At 38.4% G+C, this 16,727-nt stretch overlaps 2 long non-coding RNA genes across 2 annotated transcripts; both read left to right on the forward strand.

Annotated features, from left to right (window-relative positions):
* The first annotated feature begins 2,785 nt into the window (after positions 1–2,785).
* Positions 2,786–3,301, forward strand: LOC120475350 (uncharacterized). The gene is made up of 2 exons (XR_016146036.1): positions 2,786–3,107; positions 3,224–3,301. It is a non-coding gene; the product is annotated as an uncharacterized LOC120475350 (long non-coding RNA).
* Positions 3,302–14,810: 11,509 nt separating this feature from the next.
* On the forward strand, positions 14,811–15,385 carry LOC148997174 (uncharacterized). The gene is made up of 3 exons (XR_016146037.1): positions 14,811–14,840; positions 15,005–15,073; positions 15,328–15,385. It is a non-coding gene; the product is annotated as an uncharacterized LOC148997174 (long non-coding RNA).
* The last annotated feature ends 1,342 nt before the right edge of the window (positions 15,386–16,727 follow it).

Raw genomic sequence — 16,727 nt, forward strand, 5'->3', positions numbered from 1 at the left:
CAGGGTTATATAGCCTCTATATATCATCATATCGTCCAGCCACTGAAAATGACGTCAGCATCAAACATAGACAGAGATGAAAGATCTTTGATTGTGCCCAGATAAGCTAAAGCCCATATTTATACGGACTAACGCAAACAAAAAAAGGACACCTGATAGTCTGAAAAAAAACAACTAATTTTTAAAAAATAATACCTCTCAGACTACATTTAACACTTTTAATAACCTTAAATTTGACAATTTTGATTTATCACTTTTTAATACTTTTTAAAACCCTGCGGACACCCTGGACGGAGCCGAGCGGTGAATAAGTGGGTGAAGTTCAAATGACAGACACCTGTTTGTGATTGCAGTAATTGGCGTGAGGAGATTGCATATAAGCAGGCTGTGCTGACAGCAGTTTGAGAGAGGAACTGGGAGCTCATGCACGCCGGTCTGAGGATTTGTCGTCCTGTGAAAAAGCTGTTTCAGTGAAAAGAGTGTTGCTGTTCAGTGATCTGAGGAAGCTGTATCCAGCGGGAAGAGTACAGTTTGTTTTTGATTTATTTTGAACTGCCTGAGTTTATTGTGTGAGCGTGCTGACGCGCCGTGGGAAATATTGTTAATAAAGTGCACGAGCCCCAGTATTCTCCAACCCTGTGTCTCCTTCCATCATCCATCCACGAATCCTGAACCTTGTTACAATGTACCATTCACAATTATGCAAACTTTGGGCAGTTTGGTATATGAATCAAAGACCTTTGGTGTGTCACTGTCTACTAGCTTTATCTGGTCCGCTATAAACACATACCAGTTTTCTTCTTCTTAATGGAAAGTCTCCCAGAGGCCAGGTTGGAGGAGAGACTCATTTGCGGCATATTGATAGGAGTCACACACAGACCAATCCCACAGGTACAGGTGCCCTTCCGCCAGCCACATGTTTTCTGCATGAACGCACAGAAAAAAAGACAAGCAGCTGAAACATTTGATAACAATTAATTGTTTCTGCAAAACAATAGCATTTTCCTTCCCCCTGAAAAATAACACGCTGCAGAATTGGAAGTCAAAACACTTTGATTTCATTTACTAAACACAAACTAAAGATATCCAAATGAGGCCGCAAAACACACACACCCTGTGGTGTAGGGGTGACTTTGCATTCTACATACTAACATATATGGGAAAAAATCTTCTTTTTTATTCCATGGTGAAAACAAGCTTCCATACTGGAAAACTATACATTATGAAACAAACTCAATTCTCTTTTGAGACAAATGTAAAACTAAAAGAAATGTAATTATTTCAGCATTTCTGAAATATGAATAAAGCAAGCAAACTGTATATATTTATTAGGGATACAGTTTCTTGAATTAAAGGAGACCTTTATTTACATAACTGGGCCTTTTACATAGGAGTCTTAGCTTAAGACCGATTCGGGACCGATCTGAGAGCAACTCTGAGTAAGGAAAAGATGAAAACTAGTGAGAAGGCGGGGCTGACCCCGTTGCTATGCGTGACACAATCTTTTGAAGACTGTGATTGGTTGGTTGTCCAAGAAGGTAAAATGAAAAAGTTATTTGAAGTATAGAGTTTACACACACCCTTTTTTTTTTTACCTTGCTCTTAAATCTCCTATAAAGTACAGTAGGTGGACAACCAGAATGTCGTTTTCCGCCGCGGCAAAAATAAACAACTACAGCTCGCTGCATCCTGCGGTGGATATCCAACCCGGCCCACATCCAAGTGTGTCGTCATAAGCCACGCCCATCCATGTGTGACGTCGGAAGCCTCGCCCATGTCCAAAGACGGCACGTGACTCGATTTGTTGTGATTCGTGTACGCATGCGCAAAATGCCGCTGCTTCCTGTCGGAATATGTTTATGGATGTTATCATAGTTATTGGTTTATAATAAAGATGAGGTTATTTGTGTAGAGATGTGGCACTACAGATTATTGGTGCAGTTAAATTGTGACGCTTTGGCAGGCTTGGAATCGTCTAAATCACAATCACTCCCTTAACAGCTGTATTAGACAATACGTTAACGTTACCTCTGCATTGCTGACTGGTTTTGTAAGTTAATGACATATAGTACAAGTAAACAATGTACCGTAAAACGATATATTTGTATTTCTCTTGTATTTCTGTTACAAATGGTAATCAATAATCATGGTTTTGCTATAATAAACGTATAAGGGAGCATCTATACTTAAACTAAAACGAGTTTTATCACTTTCTTAATTATATGGGATCCAAACTGCACTTATAGTTATCCCTTCTAAAAATAATTTACATTTTTTTTAAACATTGCTTTCTATGTGGTTATAGAAATATTGCATTTTTACAAATTAAGAATTCACCTGTTAATGCCTGTTATAGCAAATTACTTTGAAATCAAATAATAGAACAGCAGAATGGAATTTATGTAAACCTTAAATTAAAGAACCAATATGGTGAAACTCGAAAAAATTTGAATATCGTGCAAAAGTTAATTTATTTCAGTAATTCAACTAAAAGCTGATACTAATATATAATATACTCATTAGTCATTATATGCAAAGTGAGATATTTCAAGCCTTTATGTGTTATAAATGTGATGATTACGGCATATAGCTATGTTGAATTACTGAAATAAATAAACTTTTGCACAATGTTCTAATACATAAAAAAAAACAGTTAATCTCTCGCTTCCTCTTCTGTACTGGTTTTATGAGTTTAACATATCAAAATATCATCATAGTTCAAAATATCTTGGTCACAAATGAATTTTTTAATGTAATATTTTGTGTTAATACATCTGTAACCAGGGCAAAAATAGCCTGTAGTCATGCTTTTTACCCCTAGAGGGCGCCCTGGTACGGCTGAGTAGTTAGACCTATCAAAAAGGTACGCGCAGTTTTGTTTTAAAAAAATAGACCTGCGGTGAACGCGTGAGCTGAGGCACGTTAGAAACTAACACCAATCTACACTGTTCGTTTACGCGAAAGTGAAAGGGAAAACCCCCAATTTGGTGTTCGGTTTGTCGAGTGGTTGGAGCAGTGATTCATCGCCAGAAAACTTTGTTTCTCCCGAGTGCCAGAGATTTCTGTGTGAGACGAGCATATTCATTCTCCAGTGACGACGATTGAGCGTGAGTGTTTGTTTAATAGAAATGTAGCATGTTATTTGAACTCATTATTACAGCTCATGTTATTATTGAGGAGAAATATAAACAATATTTCTGTTTCTGTGATAAAATTATGTCAGAGGGGAGAACGAAGAGACGTTAGTGCACGTGAGATGACCGTGGGGCGGGCTTTCTAGTCAGCTGTACCGCTTCACAGAGTGGGTATCATTTTAGTTCATTCTTTTATTGTAAATGCTTATAGTTATTCAAAGGAAATATTTCACTAGCTCTGCACTGTTTGTAATGTCAAAGTTTATTGATAATCTGTAAGAGATAAGAATTGGTATAGTAATGTTAATTGTAGAGTGTTGAATATGTTTGTTTTGTCTTACAATTGTGTTAGTGGCTTACTGTATGAGAATGTGTCTTTAATCATGTTTATGTTTTGTTCTTTATTCAGAAAACATAAAAAAGGCCACTACCGTTGTTTATTTGGGGTATAAGTGCTCACATAAACCGTTTCTGTGTATTCTGTTTTATTTTCGGGAATATACAATTATTTGCAAGAAGCTAAAAGGGGAAAATTAACACAATTGAGTAGCCTATTGTGAAAGAGAACTCGCTGAGGGAAAAATAGTGTAACTGCTGTTTTTTATTTTGAGTTGTTTCTTTGTACATTTGTAGAACATTGTAACTCACACTGTAAGTGACGAGTTTTGTTTGGAAGGTTTTAAGTTTGGTATTTTCCTATTGTAATTTATTGTATACGTTTTTTTTTGTTATATTCCTGACCACAAGTGGAAACTCCAAACATTAACGCTGCGTCCTTCTCATACGCAGTCGAAAATAAAGAACCCCTTTTCAGATGTTTGGTTGTGTTTGAGCTTTATATAGGCTGCACATTTACACGGCCACACATCAATGACCCATTTATGCAAGTGTGATATCTTTTTGTTAAAATAACCAATGTCAGTTGTTCAAAGCAATACATTAACTATACTAAAAATCCCTGCACAATCGGAGGCTGCAGCTTTAGGACCCCAGTTACAGGACTCTTGTTTTAGTTCGAAAGACATTTAATCTCAGGAGTGTTTTTATATTCAATATGTGTTTTTTTATTCAAAATGCATCAGAGACATTTACAAAAATGTAAATTTATACAAAACAAATTAAATGTATATCAATCTTTAGTCAACTGAAAAGTGGTGTGAGTCTTAGTTTCTTGAATTATACTGTATATTGATTAACCTCCTTAAGTTTAACTAATTTGCTCATTATTAGATAAAATAACGATGGAATCAGCACATGCAGTCACTAAATGATATGGCCAGATATCAGAAGGCAAAACTCGAGAATGATTCAAGCATGAATTTATTTATATATACACATATGTATTTATTCATATTAGGCTATACGAAAGAACAAAATGATTTATGCTAGAACAAAAGCACCAAAAAGATCCCGTTTTCCACCAGTTGCTGCAGGAATGGCTTCAACTCTGAGAGAGAGAGAGAGAAATACAAATGAGTTTAACATGTTCAACTGAAATTTATATTTCTGATTTAACACTAAACAGTTCTGAAATGTTGGAGTTGTAGAGAGAGAAAGTCAAATTGAATATTCATGTTACTGACATAATTCCAAACTCCAAATGTGTAAATGTAAAAGTAACAGCCAACAATTGAATGGTCTCCTTTCTTTCTTCCTCAATGGGCTTTATGCCCAGCTGCACTACTTCCTGAACTTCAGCCAGCTCCTTGTTTCCTGTCTGCCATTATTGGTCAAATTGATTAATTCAGGTGTGCTTGACCTCAGTAGTCATGGCAACAATAATCAGACACACCTGAATTAATCAATTTGGCCAATAATGGCAGACAGGAAACAAGGAGCTGTCTTAAGTTCAGGAAGTAGTGCAGCTGTGCATAAAGCTAATTGTTTGTCAATTTGTCAGTTAAAATCTTCCACTTCACTGAAATAGTTATCAGAGACGAGTCACCGTTGTGTTACTGTAACAGAATTATCAGTAACAAAAGGGTGCACTGGGCATTGTGCAAAAATAATGAATAATCCACTCTGACCTGCTAATCCAGACCAGAAAGGAAGACCTGCTCAGCCTCCTGTAAGGAGATATCCCAGCCAGGAGACAGCCAGGGCATTTATGATTGCCTATGAAAAAAGTAAATATAAATGTACAATAATATATCTCATATTCTTTTTCAAGCAGAATAAGATTTACAGGATGTAACACATAAACACTAAAATAATATATTTTTATATTTACCCTTAATCCAAATAACAACATGAAATTGGTGAAATAGGCTAATAATGCAGTTAGTATAGTAGTATACATAAAATTCTCAGTTGAGAGTATACTGATACAAAATACACCAAGAGACATCACAGGGGAGTTAAATGACCAAATATGCAAGTTGAAGATAATTCATAGCTCTAAAAACACATCATCAAACCTTATTGCTTCGAATCACGTCGATATTTTGACAATTTATTATTACATATCGCGGGGTTTCGCGCTAATTGCGGAGCAGGCATGCTAATCAAGTGATCAGCCGCACACACATTACAAACTACTAATAAAGTGTTAAGAGCTGCTTACAACAGGTAAGCTCATTCTCATACAGCTCATTCGTATTATGTTAAACAGTGTTTATACTAAAACCGCAAGTGTGTTTTGTGCATTTTGTTTCGCAGTTACCTTCGTCTTCTAGTCTTCTCTTGAAAATCTTCTTCTTCCGGTTTTTAAATATTAACGAGAATGTGTCCAATTTGGGCATGGGCGTGGTAGCTTCTGACGTCACACTTGGATGGGGCCGGGTTGGATGTCCACCGCAGGATGCAGCGAGAGGCTTCTCCGCCAACTGACTACAGTAAGTATTTCAACTTATGATCTCAACCCAATCGGTGTTTGTTTGTTTGTTAAAAAGCACGCATAATCTTTGCTGTTATTTATTTAGTTGTAGCCCGATCTGTGTAGCGTTTCATCACCGGAGATTAGGTTGAATTTGGTGTTGATTTATCATTTACACGGCTAACGTTAACGTTACCCGCCGATGTTAGTTAGCTAGCCGGCCAAATGACCCCGGGCCGGGACAGTTGGATTGTGGCACTGCCAGCTACCAAAATCAGTTTAAACTCATGTATCTGTCCATGTGTTTTGAAGACAATAATAAACAACCTGTTGTTGAAGTGGTTAAAGTTTTATTCAAAATGCAAAGTAAATGTCAGTAGTGTAACTAAGGGGAATTACCGCAATCAGGGATGGACTACAATAAAAAAAGTGGACCTGGAGTCTTTCCAGAGGATTTGACGACTAAATGTCAATGACCGCGCGCTCATACCTGATATTATTAATGCATAATTAAATAGAGAGACGACCCACCACTAACTTATATATAGAATATCCCTTAACACTATGGTGCAATACTTTTGTAAGGCTTTGACATTTTAGGAGACACTGAAATCATCATGGGATAATTGAGGGTAACTGTTTCTTTATTCGTTATTTGTGACATTGAGAAGAGTAAACAGGATATTATGAGAAGCATTTTACGCAACAGGACAGAAGTCCACTGTTTCCATTATTTGTGGGTCTAAATAAAAATAGATTTGTGTATGTACTTGCTTGTTTCAATTGAATGTGGTACAAATCTGACATTTGTACAGTCAGAATTGATTTGTATTTCATGCAATGGTTGTGATTACAATTACTCTGTCCTAACAATTAAGAAATGCTCATTTACTACAAAGGCTATTCTAATAATATTTTGCTTTTTCCTGTTTTACAGCTGTATTGCAACACTTTTTGATTTCACCAACACACACATATATATATATATATATACACATACACACACACAAACCAACGGCACTTTTAAGAGCCTCTCTCTCTCTCTCTCGCTCTCTGTTTTCCTCACTTGTCCCTTTCAATCACTCTCTTTTTGTTATTGTCTCTCTCTTTTAATCACTCTTTAAATCTATCTTCACTCTAGTATCTCACATCCAGGTCTGTTTGTTCCATAATGGCTGGAGGATCACAAAAAAAGACCTGCCCAAACTGCAGGGGGAAAATATACTGCGGACTTAAAATGTGTACATTTTGTAAACATCCTCAACCCCAACACGTCAGACTTCAGAAAAAGCTGGACAAATTTAAAAGTCAGCAGAAGCAGTGGTTGGCATCCATTAAAAAAAATAAAATAAAGTCCCATATGCTTGATGATGCTGCCATGCTGGTATGTAGTTTTCCGATCATCTCATTCAACAGAAGTGTTTTATTATTTTGACATAAGCAAATAAGTTACTTGGTATAATAACTGGTATAATATATTGCCTCACACAGCCACACTATTAATAAGAATATAATTAATGTTTTCTGTTTTTTCCAAACTATTACCTACTGTATGTCTATGGAATTGAAACTCGTAAAAATCCTAAAATTGATCTATCATAAAATTATGTAAAAACCATAGTTTGATTGTTTGTAGATGTTTTCTAGCTTTGATTTAACTTCAGATTAAGCATGGGGACAAATTCAGCTGTAAACTACAGTTTTGTGTATATACAATTGATCTCTCTACCTCTCTGTTCCAGCTTGAGAAGTTGTATGCCCTTGGCATGAAACCTCTGCTGCTCATTGCAAATCCTTCTAAGAGAGTGACAGGGACGTACCACCAGACTAAAATAATGCTGCCGATGGATGCCCAACTTAGCACATCCGCTAAGAAATGCCTTGAAAATGTCGATGCCATTTACAAGTTGATAGTTGAAGGTGAGATTGCATTTATTTAACCTTGAAATGCATACACATTCATATGCTCTCTATATTGTACAATTGTTGGAGTTGTCTTGTACATTTCCAAACAGCAAAGACTACAAATTCTGATCTGACTGTAGCCTAGCTGCAACTTAGAGTCATTTTAAAGAGCTGGTATTGTGGAAAACAATAGCAAAAGTTTCTTTGGGATGATGGCAGGGGTCACCTGTGCTTTAAAATACCTCACTTCTAACTCCTTGGTAGTTTTAAGTTATTGGAACTTTTGAAAACTGCTGCTAAAGTGGGAACGCTTTTTTGAGGCTGAACTTTTTAATGAGTCAGATTCACAGTCAAATCAAATATGCTGGAAGTTCTAGCACAAGACCCTCAGCAGACTTATGGAGTCACAGTTTGCATTCCAGCCAGATGGCGAGCAAAGCAGGACACCAGAAGTGTGCTAAAGCTAAATTAGTAACCTCAAGCTGAATCCAATCAATAAAAATGTCAGTACTTGGATTATGTAAATTGATGCAGCTGTATGTCAATAAGCTTTTGCAGGGTTTCCCTGCATAGAGGCTGCATTGTTTTGACTAGGCCTAAACACTCAGCTGGGAAGCTAGCGCAAATGGGAAACAGGAACTTGTGGTTTCTCATAAAATAAAAGCCTCGACTTTGACACTATAGTAACATAGCAACCAGCTCATGTGTGTCTGAGCTACACACACACTTATAGCAGACCTATATTTAAAGCTGATGGTGGCTTCGGCTGTATTCACACAAAATCCGCCAATGTGGCTCCTTCTTACAGGGTTCTGTGGAGGTGTGGTCATGTTTATTTGGGCATTAGAATGCAACCGAAGTAAAAGAAGAATCAGAAGATCTTTTATTTATCTGATTCACTGCTTTGTTCTTGCTAACGTCTCTAACTCTATTCAGTCGCTTTGGAACTCGCTCAATCACTGCTCTCTCTGCATGGGGCCAACTAGGAATCATGTGTTTACAAACGGCAATCCTACTCATTTTGCCCTTTAAGACTAACTTGTGTTAATGTTATATATTTTTTAAAAACAATGGTAGTCAAAGTAAATCTACTACTTGTGCCACTGACAATAGAGATTGGATGTTCAAAAAAGTGCCTAACTGAGACCAAAACCGGTGTTGGGCAAGTTACTCAGGAATTGTTACTCCACCTGTAAAAATGTATAATATTACTTATTACAGGGAATTAAAAGTTACTAGTTACGTTACTTGTCACGTTACTACATTCCTTTTACTATCCCGCACCCCACCACTATACAGAGAAGCAATGTGCAAATCTCTCCCAATTAATAGTTAACTAATGCTATTTAACTAATATCATATAGATACAAGAAAAACCCACAAATAAATCTTCTATAAATATTTGTGAATCTTCATTTTCTTCATTTTCTTTTGTTTGCCTACTCCAGTTCTTGTTAAAAATCACTAGATATGTTTTTTTCTGTGCATTTTGGGCACTTTTTGTTTGAAATCATATTTATTTCGTCCATCAAAAGTGTACTTTCACTTTAATTGAGCTTGAGCAGCGCAGCAAAAATTGACTCTGCGCCGAAATCCTGCTTCCCCCTCAAACGCTCCTTCTGCTCCTAGTGTGAAAGCATTGATTAAAGACTAACTAAACCCTAAACCAACTTTTTTTAGTTAATGATCTGTAAGAATGGGGCCTTATTAGTGCTGTCCATTGATTCGAGTAACTTTTTTTGACATTTGGGTATAAAGTGTTTTATTTCTACAATATATGGTGTAAAAACGTCTGAGTGCTGCCCTATTCAGGTTGAACGGTGGCTAATGCAGTTGAATTTTCCTATTGAATGTTTGCAGTACTACGTGACGTAAGCAGGTTCCAGGTCACCATGAGCTACGAGCTGGTATGAGCTAGCATAGATTTATCTGTATTTAGCACAGTGTCAGGAAGTTACGTAGTTTTGCTGATTACAACAGAATTGTTGGACTGCAAAGCTTTCTAGCAGACTTAGAAATTAGGGACCAGTGGTTGCACTTGGCCTGGAAAACCGTGAGTGTGAAATGTAAATTACGCAATAGAGGTGGAAATGGGCTACTCCGCACAGCTCGCGCTGAAAAGCGAAACAGTGCCAAACGCTGCTTCTCCTGCATGGACTCCACCACCATCTTGATGTGAATGATCATATATATAGTTTAATCACAATTTATGGTTAGGCTAAAGTTAATCCTTTTGGGGTCGACAAACTCGCTGGTGCATTTTTTTATTTATTTATTTTTTTATTTCACCTTTATTTAACCAGGTTAATCGGTTGAGAACAAGTTCTCATTTGCAACCGCGACCTGGCCAAGACAGGCTAAAAGTGCAAGGCAACATAAAATTACACATTGTGTACAACATTCAAGTGTATAATCACACATACAGATTTTCAGGTTCAATTATTATTTTGCTAGATTGTTTCACATAGTGGCAAAATATGAATATGCCTACAGAGAGCGCGCGGTTTTGACATCAACTCGATAAAACTCATCAGACGCATGTACTTTATGTTATCTTGCGACCCTGTGAGTCACTCTCCATTTCAGAGAATCTGACATCAGGTCTCAGGTGCACGGTGTGAAACGGCCGTTACAGGTTAAATTAAATAATATATCCTCAATTAGTTTTGTGGTGTATGTCTACGTATTTTAAAATGTTAACTTCAAATAATACTAATAGTAAATTTAAGATGTGGTAGCATTGGAACTGGACAGGAAGGATAACTCCGGGAGTGAGTGTCACGATTTCGGTTTAATATAGCATATTGTTACAGCCCTAAAGAGTAGTATTCAGTGTTTTTACAGAAGATTCAACTTTGCTTAATGCCACTCTCCCGATGAGTGGTAGGATGCTACAGCCAGTAATGCATGCAGTCAGCACCGGCGTTTCTTTTTATAAGCTTTAGCGGTGCTTCAGTAAATTAGATTTTGTCTACAACCTCTGACAATTATCATCCACAGTTTACAATGGATGATAATGTTCTTTGCATCTTAGACTGTGTCACAATGTTCTCCATTCTTCCTCTGCCCCATGCCTTTCAGAATCCTGTGGGTATAATCACATTCACTACGTCCATCTTTTTTACCGTCTAGGTTGATTTGGGGTTGCATATATTTTCACTTTGGCCTAATTGCATCTCTCTCTCTCTCTCTCTCTCTATATATATATATATATATATTATATTTGTGTGTGTTCCATGTCTATGTATAGATTGGACAAGACTCAACCCAGTTCAACTGCCTCAAGAAGACGAGGAGGAATTCATTTTAAATTTGGTGCCGTGTAGTTCACCCATCCAGGCTCCAGCACTCCAGGCTGGTTTACTTTTTTACTCCTGCATCAGTACATTTTAACTCCTGCATAATTGTTATGAAGTTAATGTGATTTTTGTAAACCCTCCAAACATTGATTTATTATGGATCTGATTCACTCCAGGGTCCAGCACTCCAGGGTCCAGCACTCCAGGGTCCAGCACTCCAGGGTCCAGCACTCCAGGGTCCAGCACTCCAGGGTCCAGCACTCCAGGGTCCAGCACTCCAGGGTCCAGCAGTGCAGGGTCCAGCACTCCAGGGTCCAGCACTCCAGGGTCCAGCCATCCAGGCTCCAGCACTCCAGGGTCCAGCACTCCAGGGTCCAGCACTCCAGGCTCCAGCACTCCAGGCTCCAGCACTCCAGGGTCCAGCACTCCAGGGTCCAGCACTCCAGGGTCCAGCACTCCAGGGTCCAGCACTCCAGGGTCCAGCACTCCAGGGTCCAGCACTCCAGGGTCCAGCACTCCAGGGTCCAGCACTCCAGGGTCCAGCAGTGCAGGGTCCAGCACTCCAGGGTCCAGCACTCCAGGGTCCAGCACTCCAGGGTCCAGCACTCCAGGGTCCAGCACTCCAGGGTCCAGCCATCCAGGCTCCAGCACTCCAGGGTCCAGCACTCCAGGGTCCAGCACTCCAGGGTCCAGCACTCCAGGCTCCAGCACTCCAGGCTCCAGCACTCCAGGGTCCAGCACTCCAGGGTCCAGCACTCCAGGGTCCAGCACTCCAGGGTCCAGCACTCCAGGGTCCAGCACTCCAGGGTCCAGCACTCCAGGGTCCAGCACTCCAGGGTCCAGCACTCCAGGGTCCAGCAGTGCAGGGTCCAGCACTCCAGGGTCCAGCACTCCAGGGTCCAGCACTCCAGGGTCCAGCACTCCAGGGTCCAGCACTCCAGGGTCCAGCCATCCAGGCTCCAGCACTCCAGGGTCCAGCACTCCAGGGTCCAGCACTCCAGGGTCCAGCACTCCAGGGTCCAGCACTCCAGGGTCCAGCACTCCAGGGTCCAGCACTCCAGGGTCCAGCAGTGCAGCCACCACTGCAGGGTCCACAGCAACGTAAAAGACTACAAAAAATTAAAGGTGTGTTTTAATCTATGCACGGCATGTATTGTACAGACATTTTACTCCTGCATAATCGTCATGAAGTTAATATGATTTTTGTAAACCCACCAAACATTGATTTATTATGGATCTGATTAAGGATTGCAATTATACAGTATACCTAGATGCTATATTATTATTATTTTTTTTTTGTCTGTAAATAATAATTGAATTGATGGTTCTCAAATCTCACTTGGACGAGCTAAATGTGCTAATAACTAACAGTGGAAAAAATGCAAACGTTTGCATTGTGAATTGATTCCTGCACAAAAATTGCTTCACATATTATGGACATTAGTGCAAATAATATATTCCTTACAATTACAGATTGCCCTCACAATCACCTTGAAATTTTCCCAGTCCGTGAAATAATAAAGACAAGGACAAGAAAGGTAGGACAATGACTAACTGGATGACAGTGTTTCCTCTCAATGAGTTAAGTAATGCAGTTGGAATTGTCATTTCAAAACCTGAATGAAGTTAAATTTCACTTAAAAGGCAGCAACAAATATGTCTATGATAAAAAACATATATGATTAAAAACAATGCTTTTATCGCTTTGATTATTTATCCAAAAAACAAACATTTCCCCTAAAGACACCCAGCCCCATAAAAAAAAAATACAAAGGAATCACTGGATGAAGTTCTAAAACTGTTGGATAACTTGTTTTGCAATTACTTATTGTTACCTTGACAAAATGCTGTTGTCCAAGTCACAACATTGAACTGTATAGGTAGGCATCCTGTAAATACCTTTAGCTTGAAGTGTCAGTTATGGATCTTATTTGATCAAAATATGCAGTATATAAAACATTGACAATTAATATATATTTTATTCCTTGTTAAAGTACAACGTTTAAATAACAAAGTAATACAATGTCTTTGTCTTCCTGCCACAGGGGAGGACAGAACATCTTTATGACTGGCAGCCCTGCACAATGTGGTATGTTAAATATCATTGTGTTAAATACATTTTGGCTATTGTTTGAAATCATCTTTATTTTACGGGCATAAAGCATTCACAACAGAAAGTATTCACACAGCATTTACTATTGTCCCTGAGCAAGACACTCAACCCCTAGTTGCTCCAGAAGCAGGCGACCTTTCACATAAACAGCAATTCAGCAAGTCGCTTTTGGATAAAAGTGCCAGCGAAATGGATACATTTAATGTACTGTTTTCATTTGTAGGGACAAGCCCAGGGATTAAAGTTCTCCGTCGCTACGACGGATTTCCGTTAATTGCAGCGAGTCTATGACGGATATCCGTCAATTGCAGGGTTCCCGTCTGTCCTTATGTCTTAAATTAACTTTTCATAATTTTAAGGCCGTAAATAGGCTTTCATTTCGCAAATAGTGTGATAAATGTCTTAATTTTAGTTTGAATAGGTCTTAAATTAAGGAAAGATGCTGATTCACCCTGCTGAGGGGGGATGTGATAAAGCCTGGAGTGGAGCTAAAGCCCGTTCCTCTCTCCACTCTAACGCCGCCTTCACACTGGCAGTTGAAATCAGCTCCGTAATACGCAATACGTTCCCAACGGACGTCGTACTACACAGTGAAAAGCGTCGGACATGGGTAGAACAAAAATGACGGAGAGAGAGGTTAAACTTTAATTCTGTTTTTTTTTTTTTTTTATCATTAAAGTTTGATTCTGTCAGTTCTGTATGATCTCTCTGATGATACGTTGACATGTCATGTCGGCTAAAATATGTGATATAGTGGTCAATAGTTCAATGTCTACCTTCAATTTAATTGTATTAACTGCCCTTATAAACGTTAGAATGTCATGAAAATAAAAAATGACATGACAACTTATCGTTATAAAATCATAATTTATTTTATTAAAAGTTAATAATTCAGGTTTGTTTATCAGTACCATAGCAACGCTCAACTTCCGCTGGAATTGTCGGATAGGAACCGTCCGTAGCTTTTCGCACGAGTTCAAATTTTTGAACGCATCCGGATGACCAACGGACATGATTTTCTTCGCACCGCACTCGGTCGGACCCGTTTCGGACCCATTCGCATGCAGTCTGCGAATCTCCATAGGAAATGAATGACTTCCGGTCGTTTTGCAGCCGCATCGGAGCTGATTTCAACTGCCAGTGTGAAGGCGGCGTAAAGGAAGCCACTCGCAAATAATTTTAGGGCAATGCAAACATTTTGTGCTGTTGTTGAAGCCCGACATCGAATCGAACATTAATGTGCATTTCCAACAAAATAATAATGTATTTAAACGACACCCTCACGACGATCGTTTCACGAGAAAAAATAAATAAATCTCAGAAATTAAGCTACACTATCGCGCTGCGCTGAAGGACTTCCGTATCAGCCGCGATCTAATCCTGTTTACATGAAATAAGCCTGCTCGCGAGCAGGTTCAAGCTGACGGACCTGTTGCTATGACAGCAAGTCCAGGATGAGCGTCGAAGAACCAAACGATCCAAGATCATGGCAAATCGCCAACAATCAAATCCAGCTAACTGAGTTAGCGACGTACGAAGAACGAGCCCCTGGTCAACGGAACTCTTTCACAACTGTAAGTTTTTGTGTGTATTTTTTCAGTTTACATAGCTTTCTCTTATCCTTGATGTCTTTCAGTAGCCTATTAGACCTAACTTTCTACTTTCTTAATTGTATGACAGTCGCAATAATCTGAGTGTATGCTACTTTTGAATAACAGCTAGATTTGTTTTAATGCAGACTCCAAACGGACTGTTTCAAGATGATTAACTTACCGATGACACAATAAAGTCTCCATTTACAACCAAGGTATAGCCAACTATAATACCGTATTGTGTTCTATGCATACGAATACTGTATTTTTACTTAAAAGTGATCTTAATGTCTTTTGAAAGTAAAAGTTAATAATATTTCAGTAATTCATATAACGTTAGAGGTTAACGTCGTTAATGAATTGGAAAGAGCGTTTCTCAAGGCTTCCTAGGTGTATATAACATTCTTCTTTCAGATGAATAGTATCTGAGTTATATTTTAAAAAATGTCCTGACTCTTCTGACTTTTAGAATGGCAGTGAATGGCCGTCTATCAAGGCGCATCCATCCATGATAAAAGTAATCCACCCCATGACTCTGGCGGGGTTATAAAGCCCTTTTAAAGCAAAGCATTTGTGTAAGAAAAATATCAATTTTTAAAACTTTATTGGATTAAGATATTGGATACATGGATTAAGTATGTTTTAAATTACAGAAACAAAAAAGATACTCATAATTTATCATATTTAAACTTTCAATAAATTAGTCTTTACATAATTTCTGATTGCTAATTAGGCTGGCTAATTGTGAAAGTTTTCAATGTCAATATTGCTTGTGATCTTAATGTATGTGTATTCTTTATGTTTACGCTTTTGCATGATCTTCTTTTTTAGGCTATGAGGAAAAACTCTACCGTGCACACAGAGAACAGAGCTCAATGCTGCTAACTGGGGGAGCAGCTGGACAACTAGAAGAGAGAACAGTAGAACACTATTAATACAGATTCCTGGATTATTTTTCTGCAAGAACCAAAACAAGCAAAGACTGATGATGAGTGCTCTGAGCAAACACCGGAGTCAAGACTCATGAGTGACTTTACTGAGTTCTTCATGTAATGTTGGGCATTTACTGTACGCAGAACTTCTAATAATTTATGTGGATGCCATTTATAAACCTGTTAGATTTTAAAGTTTTAGTTTTGAGATTAATAAAATTTTATGCTTTAACAATGTTATAGCTAATCATTTTTGAGGGGTTTTAAGAGAACATTTTGGGAACAAAAATAAACTTCCGCTAAAAACTTTATAAGAAAGTTAGGGGATAATGTTTTAAAAATGTTATGATTAAACCTTTATAGAAGGTCATCACAAAACATTTTCAGAGTGTTCTTAGAGAATGTTATGCCATCTTTTAAGAGAACATTCTGGGAACAAAAAGAAAACTACCCGCTGAAAATGATATAAGAACGTCAGGGAATAATGTTCTAACAATGTTAGCATTTAACATATTTAGAATGTTTTTAGAGAATGTTATTAGAACTTTTAAGAGAACATTTTAGGAACCAAAAGAAAACTACCTGCTGAAAACATTATTAGAACACTGCATGGTAATGTTCTCAGAACATTTTTAGAACAAAAAAATCCTAGCTGGGCAGGAAGGAGTTTGGAAGCCGGTGGAACCGTTTATGTTTTGACGGGGATGAGAAAAATTATGAACTGTGGGAAACTAAGTTTCTGGCGCACCTGCGTCAGCTCGGTTTAAAGAGCACCATACTGAGTGAACCTGATGATGACGAGGAAGAAGAATACGCGGAGAAAAATGAGGACGCGTATGCAGAACTGATTCAGCTGTTGGATGATAAAAGCCTTTCCCTTGTGATGAGAGATGCAGCGGATGATGGAAGAAAGGCGTTAAAGATTCTGAGAGAACAC

The sequence above is a fragment of the Pimephales promelas genome, chromosome 2, assembly GCF_988280905.1.
Source record: "Pimephales promelas chromosome 2, fPimPro1.hap1.1, whole genome shotgun sequence".
Classification (NCBI taxonomy): Eukaryota; Metazoa; Chordata; class Actinopteri; order Cypriniformes; family Leuciscidae; genus Pimephales; species Pimephales promelas.